The sequence below is a fragment of the Lepidochelys kempii genome, chromosome 3, assembly GCF_965140265.1.
Source record: "Lepidochelys kempii isolate rLepKem1 chromosome 3, rLepKem1.hap2, whole genome shotgun sequence".
Lineage (NCBI taxonomy): Eukaryota > Metazoa > Chordata > Testudines > Cheloniidae > Lepidochelys > Lepidochelys kempii.
Window position 1 is genome coordinate 155628878 of NC_133258.1, and position 12478 is coordinate 155641355.

The window sequence follows — 12478 nt, forward strand, 5'->3', positions numbered from 1 at the left end:
TCCACTAGATTTGCTCCCTTTTGTGTGCACCTGGCCCCTGCAAAGTGCTTGGGTCAGTAAAGTGAAGCAGTTTTGCTTCACCACCATCCAGGGGTTCATAGCCTGCTAGTGCAGGTAACGATATCTGCTGTGGTATAGAAGAAGCATTGAATCAGGCTTCTACTTAGCAGCACTTAAAGAGCTAATACCCTCTCTTTGGTAATGAGTAGGGGATAACCCCAAATTCCTGTCCTTGACAAAAAGTTCATAATGGTCTAAAGTTTGTATTTGAGCTATTGAGAAGCACATCCCCATACTGCCTTGGCATTGCTTTGGCAGATCTTGAAGCACAATTAAAAAAAATACTTTAGTCTAATAATCTGCAACTAAATGAAAGCCAAGGAGCAATGCATTTTAATAGACATGCTTCAAGCTCTCCAAAGCAATCGAACAAACCCAACTTGTATACGTAAACTGGAGCAACTACTAAACCCTCAATCCTTTTCAGAGTTTTTATTTTCAGCTCTGGCATGTTCCAGATTTGGACTGGGTGATTGCTTTCTGTTTATGTTTGGCAGGATGGGAAAGGAACAACAGTGAGAAAATAAAAAGTTTAAAAGCTGAAACTGGCTCCCTTAACTGAAGTTTAATTATGCACAAATCTGATCCGAACCATCCCACCACAGCTGTGCATGATATTTCAGAGTAATTTTGCTTGTCAAGGATAAATATTAGCTGACACTTATGTAATATTTATCACCCCTCCCAGTTTAGAGATATGTATCCATGTTTTACAGTTTAAAAAACAAGCATAGCTGTCTTTCTGTGCTGTCGCTAAGTCGGGTGTATGGTGCTGCCATCATATATGAGATAGATCTCTAAGTTTCTATAAGGACATCACCTTGGTGTCTGAGAGATTCTCCTAGATAAAGACCAGGACTTGAGGGGCAGGAGATGAGAGCTCTGTTCCCAGCTCTGACACTGCCATCCTGTATGATCTTCAGCAAGTCACTTAGGCCAAGAGCCACAAAGGTATTTAGGTTCCTAACTTCCAGTGATTACAATGGAAGCGATGACCCTAACTATTGTGTGGATCTCAGCCTTACCTTCCTTTGCTCAAAACCAAGCTCAAAGGGGTCTTTAGGGTAAACCAACAAATAACTGTGACAGGTATTGAGATGCTCAGGTGGGAAGGTGCCACTGATGGGCCAGGTACTGTGGTACATCATGAATACCACATGCTTGAACCCCTGATGGAATTGCTGCCCCAAGAGAGCTTTGGGAGGCAGCATGCCCTGGAAGCATCAGCTGTAGACAGAGAAACAGGTGATCTGGGTTCTTCTCCCAGCTAGGCCACCGCCTTCCTGTGTGAACTTGGATTAGTCACTCTGCTGGAAGGTATTCTAAGAGTCCACTCACTACACTCAGAAGTGTAGGGCACTGACCCTTCTGTGGCATTTCCAGGTCATTGCTAATAAAGCATTTACCTTGTGCTGCTACCACCTGGGCCTGCCTGTGCTCATTATCCTTGCCTACATCCCAACACTAGTCTCTCTGATCTTTCTGTGCTTCATTTTTCTTGTCGTGAAGCTATGGATAATACCTACCTTTGTAAGGAAGTTTGAGATCCTGGCATGAAAGGGACCAGGTGTAGGTAAGTGCAAATTTGTAATAACAGAAGTGAAAGTTTGTGAGTGCTCCTTTGAGGGTATAAAGATTTTGTGCTCAACCTGGTGTAAGGCAGAACAGCTGGGGAGTGAGATGAGTTCAGAGGCTAGTTTTGCAAATGGTGGCTAGAGTCTGTTAGTTTACAAATCTAGAGATCATGTTAATGTAATTTGTCTTGAGTACTTTATGAAGACAATTGTGTCCAGACTTACTGTGGAGGGAGGCTGAGAGCTGCCCTAGAACAATAAAGTGGGAAATGAGTGTTGTTTTATACATACAGCATCAGGAATGAATGTCAAAAGGTTTGGTGGTTCAGTTTGGGTGCTTCTTTGAACTTTCTTATATCCCTATGCTTTGGAAATGGAGCTGGCAAGGCAAGGAGATTGTCCGGACTTGTTGGGCTTTTCTTTGGGGGAAAGGAGACATTGGGGATGGAAGGCAGGGCTATATATCAGAAGTGACACACACACTTTGATCTTTCTCATGTTGTTTCAGTTTTACCTTAGCACCTGGAAAAACTAAAAAAAGCCCTAGCAGCGTTAATGTTTTAAATCCTCCACAGAAAGTTCTAACCTTGATTCAGTGCAAATGTGAGTGAAGGTCCAGATAGGTTCTTATTGTATCTGACCAGATTCATCCAACCCTAATCAGGGGTATGTCATGTCAGTGATCCAGTGCACACAGAGGCTACAAAGTATTGTTCAGGACAATTTATTTAGTCTTTCCAATGTTCTTTTTAGTTAAGCTGAAAGTTTGTGTGGAGGGGATGGAGGAAGGGGTCAATTAGCCCTGGTTTCAGATGCAAGTGCAGTTCATAATGCTGCATGGTCACTTGTGGTGATACTTGAAACAATTCAGAAAATACTAACAGCTGTTTTTTAACTCTCTGATGTGGTTAGAAAGCTCAAAACCAGAAGATTGACCAGCTTGAGTGTGGGATGTGGGGGTTTATTTGAGGGAGAAACTGAAAGACTATAATGGGCCAAGTTCATGCTGGGTGAAACTCCACTGAAATAAATGAATTGCGTTGAATGGGGCGTCTGTTAAGGCTCGGTGCTGAGCTCTTGACTTCCTGATGTTTGCTACAACGTGCCACAGTGGTGGAGAGCTTTCTAGTGAAGTAGAATAGCTGTTCACTGAAAAATTGGGAGGGGTCCATACCACAGATGTTTGAGAAGAAGCATTCACCACAATGAGGATGTTTTTTTCCAGAAAGATTTAAGGAAGAGGGTGATAGGCTCCAGAGCCTCTCCCCATTAGGTCACCAGTTTCATGGCAGGGCAGGGCACGGCAGTAGTAACTGAGTGACTTTATCACCTGATGGTTGTTTGATGACCCTTGTGAAATAAATGGGCAATTTCACCACAGTTTCCAGTGGATGGAAGTGCGCCCCAGTCTTTATTCTCTAAGCCAGCACCTCTCACTGGCAAGAAATCCAAATAAACAGAACCACCAATCTACAAGGGGAAGGGATGGGTATTGTTTTTACGGTTGTGAATCAGGCTTCATCCCACCAGTGCAAATATTCTCCACTACCCCATTGTTGTAAGTGCCTTGCTAGCTTTGGCTGTGGTGTGGTTTTTTCCATGTACAAAGAGCAGCAATAGTCTTCGGGTCAGAATTACCTCTATTTTGCACTAAGAAAACAGTGAAAGAGTACAAAGCTAAGGTCCCTGTGTGTGTGAGAGAGAGAGAGCACAGTGTGTACGTCTCCTCTGAAGCAGGTGGCCTCTGAATACACAAAGTCAGCAAGGAGAAGGGACCACCTCATCCCGAAAAGGTTCAGAAGGCAGAAAAAAGTCATAAAAAGATACAAGCTTCATAAACCCGTTTGTGAGACAGTGGAGTGGGAGCAGTATAAGGAACATGGTGGTGGGGAGAGGAAAGCCACAAAGGAAGTGTATGCTGAGCACTTGCTCTCTACCAGAGCTGTAACTACACAGTGTTACCGTAGCAGCGACCACCAGCTTCATCTGATAAATATAACCAAGGAAGTAAAGAGCATAAGAGGAGAGCATGTCATAAGCCAAGCATGAAAATGTCACAGCAGCTTTGGTTTTATTTTCAATACTTCCTTCTTTCTTCTGCACTTGACTTGTTTATGAAGCCCGATATTTCCTGCAGAATCGGTCTGTACGTGTGTAATGCTATCATTCTCCTTCTCCCAAACATTGGTATGACCTACGTGCTTCCCTGACTCCAGGCATTCATGAAAAATACCCTGTTGGAGTTGGTGGGACTCTCATGAGCAGGGAATGCCCCCAGAACGAGGGCTGCAGCCTGCTTGCTTGAAGGAAGAGAAACACCAGGGGCCAGATCCTCAGCTGGGGGTAGGCAGCACAGTTGCATTGACTTCAGTGGGGTAGCATCAGTTGATATCAGCTGCGGTTCTGCCCCCTTCCTCCCCCCCACCCGATGTACAGAGGTGCCCAGAACTGAACCAGGAAGGTGCAGTCAAATTGGAAGGAAGGAAGGAAGGAATCTGATTACAAAACTCACTTATGGCCCAGTCTACACTTCCAACTCGAGCTATGTTGCAGCTGGACTAGTGGACAACAAAACTGCAATCACCTGCTCTGTCATGACGGGTTGTTGTTCCTCAAGAACCCTGATTGGCCACTCTTTTCCATCATGGTTGATGCCAGCACAGCTGCATTATGGTTGCCATGTCATCTCTGGACATGCTACAGAGGGGCAAGACCCCATCTATACTTCAAGAGGCCCATTATATCCATTTTGCAGTTAGCAGGGGGAAGGCCTTGAATATGCTGACAAATTGAATGACACGGTACCTGGTGCACTGTAGCTGCAGTGCAGGGAGTGCCTCGTTCGGCCGGCAACAGAGTGCCTTGTGGGTCCAAACTGTGTTTCTTTGGAAACCCCTTCAAACAGGGTCACAAGCCCCACTCTGCAGAGGGCCTGTCTCTCATGTTCCAACTCTGAGGCAGCTCTTTACCCTTCCCCTGGCCTCTTAAGTAACTGGACACATTTTTAATGGGTCAGTTTAATCCATTAATGCTCCAGCCGATGCTGTTTGTGACACTCTTGTGAGGAGGGGAATTAATGACAGAATTAGAGCAGGATTTAGACTGTTAAACGTGGCCTGATGGAAAGGGAGGACGGGGTAGGAGGTGGAACACAGTGTGAGCTACGTATGTCATAGAGTGCAGCTCTTCTCATAGGACACGCGGGGGCTTGTCGCTCCAGCCAAACCTTGATTTATTATCCCTATGTCTGAGTGGGAAGGAATTTAAATAGTTACCATTCTTGTGACCAGGCTCTTCCAACCCCCCTCCCCCCACCTTGTTAATCTGAATTAAAATGGAGTTTGCCAAATAATTCAGAAGTCTTGAAGTCTTGACAGAGATTCATGGGATTCATCATAGCTGGGTGTACAATCTGGGGGTACATGGGGGAGGGGGAATTTGGGCCTGTGATCTTGGTCTGCAAAGTAGGTAATATGGATGGGAGTTATACAAACCACCCCCTTCAAAACTAAACATGCAAGGGGTGACCTTCTCTGCAGAAGGTCAGGGGTTCCTCAGGACATACCTCCACTTGTGCTTTGTTGAATTGGTGCCTTGGCTTCATCCCATCTTGCAGATGGCGATCAACATTGTCAGCAGTGTGCTGGGCAAACCCATCTAGCCGAAGCCTGAACACACCCTTGTGTTTTGCGTCCAAAAGTTCGACTCATGCTCAAAAGCTGTCAGATTCATTTTCCACTGTGGAAAAAGGGGAAGGGTTAAACAGCTCGGGGTAGAGGATGTGGGTGGGGAGGGGGGAAATGGAGCAGGGAAGTGTCTGAAATAAAGACCAGAGAGGGGGGATGAGAGAAAATCCAATGACAAAATACACATGGCATGTACCTTCCTGTGCCATCTTCAGTTTGGTGGGGAGGGAGAATCCCTCATACAGGCCTGATTCAGGAAAACACTTAATCACATGCATAACTTAAAGCATGTGCTTAGATTGCATTGACTTCACCGTGTGCTTGAATGCTGTCCTGAATAGGTATGTTTTCCTGAACTGGAGCCATGTAGCAAAGGCCTCCCTCTAGCTAGGAAAACATATGTTTTAAATATAAATTCCCTCGGGGATAAATTAGTTTTAAGTACAAGAAAGAAAAGGTTCATGAACTCAGGTTCATTTAGTGAACCTCTGATCCCAACAAGAGCTGGAAAGATTTGTGAACCCTTGAACTTTGTGAGGTTCTCCCTTCCCAAGCTGTGAAGATCAGTTAGGTCCATGAAGATTAAAAATACTCCCCTCCTTCCAGATACAGTAGGTTTGAAGGGCTCAATCCTGCAAACTAAATCCTGCAAGTCTAAACCATTGCATGGGCACACACATGACTTGACTCACTTGAATAGTCCTATTGAGGCCTATGGGTGTATGTGGGCTTGAGTGGAGCAAATACCATTTGTCGACCCTCCACACACAGGTGAGTTTCACTTCTAACAAATGGCAGAATGGCACAAATCTATTGAGAGGAAATTCACTGAATAAATTATTCACTAGGAATTATCCTCTCTGCTCTTATTCTGAATACATAAATGCTGCAGCCTTAAGTAAATATTTCTCTTTAGTATTAATCCACCATCAATAGATTCCCCTCTGGATTATTAATTATACCTGACACTTATATGGGGGCCTGATCCAAAACCCACTGAGGTCAGTCAGAGTCTTTCCTTTGCAGCAGGTCTTGTTGGATCATTCTCATAGAGCAGAGGTGGGCAAACTACAGCCCGTGGGCCACATCCGGCCCGCGGGACCGTCCTGCCTGGCCCCTGAGCTCCTGGCCCGGGAGGTTCACCCATGGCCCCTCCCCCACTGTTCACCCCCCTCCCCCACTTAGTTACGCCGCTGTGCGGGCAGCAGGGCTGTGAGTTCCTGCCGCTCTGAGTGGCATGGTAAGGGGGCGGCGGTGGCATGGATGCACGGCAGTCAGGGGGTTGGGTAGGGGGTTCCAGGGGGTAGTCAGGGGACAGGGAGCAGGGGGTGGTTGGATGGGGCAGAGGTTCTGGGGCCGTCGGAGAGCAGGGGGGGGTTGGGTAGGGTGTGGGAGTCCCAGGGCCTGTCAGGGGGTAGGGGTGCGGATAGGGGTCAGGGCAGCCAGGGGACAGGGAGCAGAGTGGGTTGGATGGGTCAGGGGTTCTGACGGGGGCAGTCAGGGGGCGGGAAGTGGGAGGGGATGAATAGGGGGCAGGGGCCAGGCTGTTTGGGGAGGCACAGCCTTTCCTACCTGGCCCTCCATACAGTTTTGCACTCCGATGTGGCCCTTGGGCCAAAAAGTTTGCCCACCCCTGTCATAGAGCCTATTGCCAGATGATCTTCAAGCCAGATCCTCCACCAATGAAGAAAACAGGAGTACTGTTATTGTCTTAATGAGAACAGGATTTAGCCCTTAATTAATGTAAGCTTTGCAATACCACCTGGAGGTAGGTAAAGAACTGGTAAAACAAGTATCTGTGTTTGTATAATGCCTAGCACAGTGGGGTCCCAGTCTATAACTTGGTCCCCTAGGGGCAATGGTAATATAAATAAATAATAAACAACTTCTTTTCATTCACTCTTCAGCTGGCTGCAGATTCAGGAGTGGAAACTAAAGTCCTTGTGTGTGGTGTGTAAAGCAGTTTGCTCTCATACAATATGAAAGGCACTATAGCAAGGCGGTAGCATCATTAATGGGAGGGGCACTTCATATATCAGTAACTAGAAAGAGAGGTAATAACAGTGCTTCTGAAATTTTATTTCACCTCTTTCTATCTAGCTTCCTTCCCAAGTGCCGGATCCTGCAGATACTTCAGTGAAACTACTCACATGCTTAAAGTTACTCTGTGTGTGTATGCAGGATTGGGGCCTATTTGTTTCAATCCGCTGTCACATTCATGCAGAGAAAAGCAAACTCTGGGAACTGACTGCCAAATTTTTGGCTGTGACCAAAACAGAGCAAGGCCTGGCATGAGAAGAGGTTACTGACAAGAGCTGATAACAAGCTGACTTTGCTAATTACTGTTTTTAAGGCCAAAGTCATCGGAAAAAATGACTAAAATTACTTTTCGCACACCAACAACAAGAGAAAAGCTTACTGGAATGTCTGAGTCATTATTCCAACTACTCTTAATTATATAGAAATGCATATTTTATACACTATATTACTTATTATGAATGTACATAGATGCTTCGGAAAGCGCAACAGTTATTATTATAGACCCAGCTGACTCTGGGTTTGGTGAACCGGCTGAACTGAGATGGTGGTGGTTGTGTTTTGAGGGTGTAAGGCTTAAATTGCAGCAAAGTTTCAAATGAGTAAACGGAACTTTTTGCAGATACAGACTAACACAGCTGCTACCCTGGAACTTTGAATGTGTCTCAGTTTCTGGCTGGGCTGGTTCACAGCGCGGGGTGAGCAGATTGGGGTCAGTCCGTCTGTCTGACTCATTCACCCCTCACAGTGTGTCTCTTTGTTCTGCATTTGTATCGCACCTATCACAATGGGGTCCTGGTCCATGACTGGGCCTTTTAGTGCTACCAAAATGCAGTACAATTGTATATATATTCTGGGCATAAAAGAAATGTTCTAACTGGGTGAAAATCTTCTCTGTGCAGAGGACCAGCACAAGACCTATGCACCAAATATGGGTTTAGGTGGGACTGAGGCCAGGTCTACAGTAGAAACTTTTGCCAGTCTAGTAATGTTGGTTAGGTGTGTAATTTTTCTGCAACATTCTTACATCAGCAAGGTAGAATAAGACACAGTTGTACTGGAATAAAGGTGTTTCTGCTGGTATAGCACAGGGCTGACTGTCCTTAACCATGAATAACAACCATTTAAACATTCGAATCAATAGTAAAGAGAAACCATGATCAAAGGAAAGTGAAACTAAACCTATAAACCCCAATTTCCCCTTGAAAAGAAGCATCAACAAACTAGCCAGTGCAAAATATCAAAGAGCAAAAATCAAACAAGATGTTTAGCTGGAGCATTCAGCCACTTTTCTTTCTATTGCTTCCTTGTTCCCATTAAGGGCCTGATCCTGCAAACACACGTAAGGTGCCACAAGTACTCCTTTTCTTTTTGTGAGTAACTTCGTTCATGTGAGTGGTCTGACTGAAGCCAGTGTGGAAGCATTTGCAGGACTGGGATTTAGATGATAAATTCTTCAGGGCAGGGACCTTGATATCTTAGGGCTTGTCTATATGACAGAACCAGACTGATATAATTAAACCACTCTAATTATACCACTATAACTTCCCATGCAGGTACTCTTATTTAAGTGTAGCATATACCGTTTTTAAAGTGAAATAAACTACACTAGAAACAGGCCCTTTTATACTGGAATAAGGGTGTCTAGGGGTATGTCTACACTTAAACTGCTACAACGGCACAGCTGCAGCACTTCAGTGTTCACACTGCCTACTCAACAGCAGAGAGGGGCCTCTCATCACCTCCCCGAGAAGCAGTAGCTATGTCAAAGAAAGAATTCTTCCCTCCACCTAGTGCTGGCTATCCCGAGGGTTAGGTTGGCATAGCAATCTCACTCAGGGGCATGGATTTTTCACACCCCTGAGAGACACAGCTATGCTAATGTAATTTCCCAGTGTAGACCAGTCCTAGATGGGGAGCTGTACTGGAATAACTACAGCATAACTCATTCCAGTGTAGTTCTGCCAGTAAATTTCCCTGTGTAGGCAAGCACTCCTTGTCTTTAAAGCCCCCGGCACATTGATGACAATATACAATCATAGGGCCAGATCCTAAGCTGGTGTAAATTGATGTACTTCCACTGAAGACAACTTACAAGCCACTTTGCAACAGCGCGGATGTGGCCTGGGATATTTAGGACTTATATTGCACATCCCATTTTCAAGGCACTTTACAAACCTTGATGCAGGGAAGCCCTTCAGTATGTCCTCTAGTGCCATTGGCACCGGTCAATGCCTCTTGCTCCCCACTTCTCTTGTAAAGGACTCACACTTCAGTGCACGTGCCTGATGTTTATCAGCAAGGGATACAGGGAGCTGAATCCTTTCACCAGCAGAACTTTCGGAGGCCAGAGATGATGGCCCAGAGCCAGTGCATTGCTAGCTCCCAGGAACAGCCCCATGTAACTGGTGTCATTTATATTCTTGTTTTTCCTGGGTTATTTTTGCATCTATGTGACTGGGCTTTCACAATAAAGCAATAAAGATGCTGAGGCCCTGGTTAAGAAAAGAGCCATGTGAGTAAAGTAATGTAGCTAGTATCTTGAGTGCAGTTACAGATCGCTGCGAGGCACAAGACTGTGGAAAACTCCAGCATAGAAAGGGTTAGGAACGCAATTGCATAATTCCTTTAATGGGTTGTTTTGTCATAGGCCATATCATAAACAGGCAGGCACAGAGGAGAGGGGGAGGAAGAAAGATTCCTTAGTCAGACTGAAGCAGGACTGGGGCTGTAATTCACTGCTGGGTGACTAACTTAATTACCTGCTTTTTGCAAATTCTCCCGCTCCCCCTCCCAAAGTGGTTTGTTTCTTTTGTGGTTTGACCTCTTTTACTCTTCCTTTGTTCTAACCACCCCTCCCTGTCCTGATTATAGACACTCGCCCCCTCCTACCCAGAGCCAACGCTTCCACACTGTTCTGCAAAGCAGGAAAAAGAAGGAGCTCCCTGTATGCACCCAGGGCTCCAGCTGCATTGATAAGAAGAGGTGGGTTTAAGATGCTGGAATGGAATGTCTGGGCGTGTCTGGATTTGCAGGGCCTGTTTCTCAAGGTCAACGTTGGAGCTGGATCCAAGCTTTTCCAGGACCATTGCCTTTTAAAACATACCTGTAGTATTTATGGTAACGGTCCCAAGCCATGCAACTAAGCCCTGGTCTACACTAGGACTTTAGGTCGAATTTAGCAGCATTAAATTGATGTAAACCTGCACCCGTCCACACGATGAAGCCCTTTATTTTGACTTAAAGGGCTCTTAAAATCGATTTCCTTACTCCACCCCTGACAAGTGGATTAGCGCTTAAATCGGCCTTGCCGGCTCGAATTTGGGGTACTGTGGACACAATTCGACAGTATTGGCCTCCGGGAGCTATCCCAGAGTGCTCCATTGTGACCGCTCTGGACAGCACTCTCAACTCAGGTGCACTGGCCAGGTAGACAGGAAAAGAACCGCGAACTTTTGAATCTCATTTCCTGTTTGGCCAGCGTGGCAAGCTGCAGGTGACCATGCAGAGCTCATCAGCAGAGGTGACCATGATGGAGTCCCAGAATCGCAAAAGAGCTCCAGCATGGACCGAACGGGAGGTACGGGATCTGATCGCTGTATGGGGAGAGGAATCCGTGCAATCAGAACTCCGTTCCAGTTTTCGAAATGCCAAAACCTTTGTCAAAATCTCCCAGGGCATGAAGGACAGAGGCCATAACAGGGACCTGAAGCAGTGCCGCGTGAAACTGAAGGAGCTGAGGCAAGCCTACCAGAAAACCAGAGAGGCGAACGGCCGCTCCGGGTCAGAGCCCCAAAGATGCCGCTTCTATGATGAGCTGCATGCCATTTTAGGGGGTTCAGCCACCACTACCCCAGCCGTGTTGTTTGACTTCTTCAATGGAGATGGAGGCAATACGGAAGCAGGTTTTGGGGACGAAGAAGATGATGATGATGATGATGATGAGGTTGTAGATAGCTCACAGCAAGCAAGCGGAGAAACCGGTTTTCCCGACAACCAGGAACTGTTTCTCACCCTGGACCTGGAGCCAGTACCCCCCGAACCCACCCAAGGCTGCCTCCTGGACCCAGCAGGCAGAGAAGGGACCTCCGGTGAGTGTACCTTTTAAAATACTATACATGGTTTAAAAGCAAGCATGTGAAAGGATTCCTTTGCCCTGGCATTCGCAGCTCTCCTGGATGTACTGCCAAAGCCTTTGCAAAAGGTTTCTGGGGAGGGCAACCTTATTGCGTCCTTCATGGTAGGACACTTTACCACTCCAGGCCAGTAACACGTACTCGGGAATCATTGTACAACAAAGCATTGCAGTGTATGTTTGCTGGCGTTCAAACAACATCCGTTCTTTATCTCTCTGTGTTATCCTCAGGAGAGTGAGATATAATTCATGGTCACCTGGTTGAAATAGAGTGCTTTTCTTCAGGGGACACTCAGAGGAGCCCATTCCTGCTGGGCTGTTTGCCTGTGGCTAAACAGAAATGTTCCCCGCTGTTAGCCACAGGGAGGGGGGAGGGTTGAGGGGGTAGCCACGCGGTGGGGGGAGGCAAAATGCGACCTTGTAACGAAAGCACATGTGCTATGTATGTAACGTTAACAGCAAGGTTTACCCTGAAAGAGTGTAGCCACTGTTTTATAAAATGTGTCATTTTATATACCGCTGTCCCCTTTTTTTTCTCCACCAGCTGCATGTGTTTCAATGATCACAGGATCTTCTCCTTCCCAGAGGCTAGTGAAGCTTAGAAAGAAAAAAAAACGCACTCGAGATGAAATGTTCTCCGAGCTCATGCTGTCCTCCCACACTGACAGAGCACAGACGAATGCATGGAGGCAAATAATGTCAGAGTGCAGGAAAGCACAAAATGACCGGGAGGAGAGGTGGCGGGCTGAAGAGAGTAAGTGGCGGGCTGAAGAGAGTAAGTGGTGGGCTGAAGACAGGGCTGAAGCTCAAATGTGGCGGCAGCGTGATGAGAGGAGGCAGGATTCAATGCTGAGGCTGCTGGAGGACCAAACCAGTATGCTCCAGTGTATGGTTGAGCTGCAGCAAAGGGAGCTGGAGCACAGACTGCTGCTACAGCCCTTGTGTAACCAACCACCCTCCTCCCCAAGTTCCATAGCCTCCATACC